We start from the raw sequence: 2,965 nt of genomic DNA, 5'->3' as shown, positions 1-2,965 counted from the left end.
TCTGCTTCAATTTGTGTTTATCACAGGTTTTAAATAAAGTTCCACAATGAGCACCACGAAAATCTTTCTGAAAATGGGATTAATCATGGAGTTGAGCAGAGAAACACTGACCATTACATATCACAGTCTGCAACCTTCATGCTGTGTTGTGGAAATTGGTTGCAGTGAGGTGGGGCGAATGGAAAGTTTTTGAAATAATTCTTTAAGGAGATGTGGGCATCGCTGGCAAAGCCCACATTTGTCACGTTCTGGGGAAGGTTGTGATGACCACTGCGCTCCTTGGGAGAGGAATGACACCCATAATTGTTTAGGACAGAGTTCCAGGATTTTGGAGAGTGACTTGGAGGGGAAATTGCAGGGGGTGGTGCTCCCAGGTAGCTCTTGCCCTTGTCTTTCTAGATGGAAGTGGTTGTGGGCTTGGAGGTCACTGAGTACCTTTGGTGATTACCCCATGAATGTGCTGCCATCATCCTTGTAGATGGGAAAAATGACAGTTTAGAAGGAGTTGTCAAAGGAGCGTGGTTGGGTTCCTGCACTGCCTCTTGTAGATGGAGTCTATCAAGTGGGTCCTGCTTGGTCCTGGATGGTGTTGAGCTTCTTGACTGTTGTTGAAGCAGCACACATTCCATCACGCCTTATCGATGCAGAAGATAGATCAACAGATGAAACACAAACAGACTCCAAGAACAGATGGAGAAGGGTGGAAGCCAACATTGAGGGGAACAAGTGCTCCCTTGCAGTAGCTGGTACTGTTAATGAAGGGATAATGGAGGAGGTCAGAAGAGATGCATCAAGAACAAACAGATTTTGGGATCACCTCAGAACATCCAACAGTACAGTGGAGGAACAGACCTTTCAGCCCAACTGAAGGGTCTGTGCCAATCACGAAGCCATTTGAAACAAATCCATTCAGCCTTCACCTGATCCATTTCCCTGCATTCCTTACCTGGTCATGTGTCTGAAATGTTTGGTGGCATGGTGGCTCAGTGGTGAACACTGCAGTCTCACAGCACCAGGGACCTGGGCTCGATTCCTACCTCTGGCAACTGTCTGTGTGGAGTTTGCACATTCTCCCCGTGTTTGTGTGGGTTTCCTCCCATAATCACAAATATGTGCAGGCCAGGTGAATTGCCCATGCTCAATTGCCCCTTGTGTTAGGGGAATGGATCTTCAGAGGGTCGGTGCGCACTTGTTGGGCCGAAGGGTCTATTTCCATACTGTTGGGAATTTAATCACAATCATGTTGCTGCCCTTCTCTCTTCTTCATCAAACTGTTCTCCTCTTGCTTTCCTCAAGAGGAGGTGTTAGCTGGGGTCATGTTCCAAATTCAGCCCTCTGCCTGCTCACCCAAACACCCGTTGTTCATACGCACCATTATCCTGTAAGGGGCTGGGTGAGAATTGAGCACAAAGAAGCCTGATCCATTTGCGTTGTGTTGAGCACAGCCAGCAGCAGCACTGACCTGTCCTTGTCCTGCACAACTATGGTCCACCAATAGAGTTGATGGAGATCAGTGAAGGAATTAAATCAGATATCAGTCTATTTGACATTGGGCTTTCGTCTTTCATTTCAATGGTTCTATGCATTAAACCCATGCTGAACATCACATTCAGTCGCTTCTCTCTTATCAGGTGTTGACCTCTCCTGAGGCATCCACCGAGTCACACCTCACTCAAATCACCCCCTCAGCCTTAGACCAGACACACACTCCCCCATCCAGTCCCTCTGGGCAAGTAGTAGATGACTGAAACTCCCCAAACATATCCTGCAAACTGCACACTCCCCAAAATCAAGAACCACACAATCTCTGACCTTGAACTGCCTAAGCGCCAGGATTTTCTGGCTGGTTTCTGAAATCAAAGCAATTCCTTGTCACAGTTTTGGCTTGGACATTGCTTATTCTTCTGCACCGTGGGAACAAGTGTCCCCTGTTGAAATCGGAAGTTATTTTGAGATTAGTGAATTGTGTCGATAAATGTAGAAGCTAAAAGACTGACAGCAATACATGAACCACTGCAAAATGTACAAGTGCCCAACATCCTCAGTCCTCGATCACAGGACAGATTAACAACATGAGCTCGATTTATTTGCAGGTCGAAGACACAATGCTGTTATTCCATCCTTGAGTTTGAGCATCCTAACTTAAAATGGTGTAAAATGCTGTCATAACCACTGCCAATCAATTTCTCTGCCCCTCTGCAGCATGAGTCTTGCAAACTCCAATAAGAGTCACACACTGACAGAAATGTACAACATGGAAACAGACCCTTCAGTCCAACTCATCCCTGCTGACCAGACAGTCTATCCTAATCCAGTCCCATTTGCCAGTATTTGGCGTGTATCCCTCTAAACTCTTCCTATTCACATACCCATCCAGATGCCATTTAAATGTCATTGTACTAGCCTCCACTGCTTCCTCTGGCAGCTCATTCCATACACGCACCACCCTCTGAGTTGCCCCTTAGGTCATCTTTAAATTTCTCCTTCTCTCAACCGAAACTGATGCCCTCTAGTTCTGGTCTCCCTCACCCCAGGGAAGTCCAATTTACCCTATCCGTACCCCTCATGTTTTTATAAACATCGAAAAAATCACCCCTCAACCTCCAATGCTCCAGGGAAAACAGCCCCAGTATATTCAGCAACTCCTTATTGCTCAATTCCTCCAACCCTGGCAACATTATTGTAAATCTTTTCTGAACCCTTTCACATTTCACAACATCCTTCTGATAGGAAGGAGACCAGAATGGCACATAATATTCCAACAGTGGCCAAACCAATGTCCTGGACAGTGACAAAATGACCTCCCAATTCCTGGACACAATACTCTGACCAATAAAGGAAAGTATACCAAATGCCTTCTTCACTATCCTATCTATCTGCGACTCCACTTTCAAGGATCTACGAACCTGCACTCCAAGGTCTCTTTGTTCAGCAACATACCCGAGGACCTTTCCATCAAGTGTAT

The sequence above is a fragment of the Chiloscyllium punctatum genome, chromosome 35, assembly GCF_047496795.1.
Source record: "Chiloscyllium punctatum isolate Juve2018m chromosome 35, sChiPun1.3, whole genome shotgun sequence".
In the NCBI taxonomy this organism is placed as follows: domain Eukaryota; kingdom Metazoa; phylum Chordata; class Chondrichthyes; order Orectolobiformes; family Hemiscylliidae; genus Chiloscyllium; species Chiloscyllium punctatum.
Note: the sequence above shows the minus strand (reverse complement) of the source record.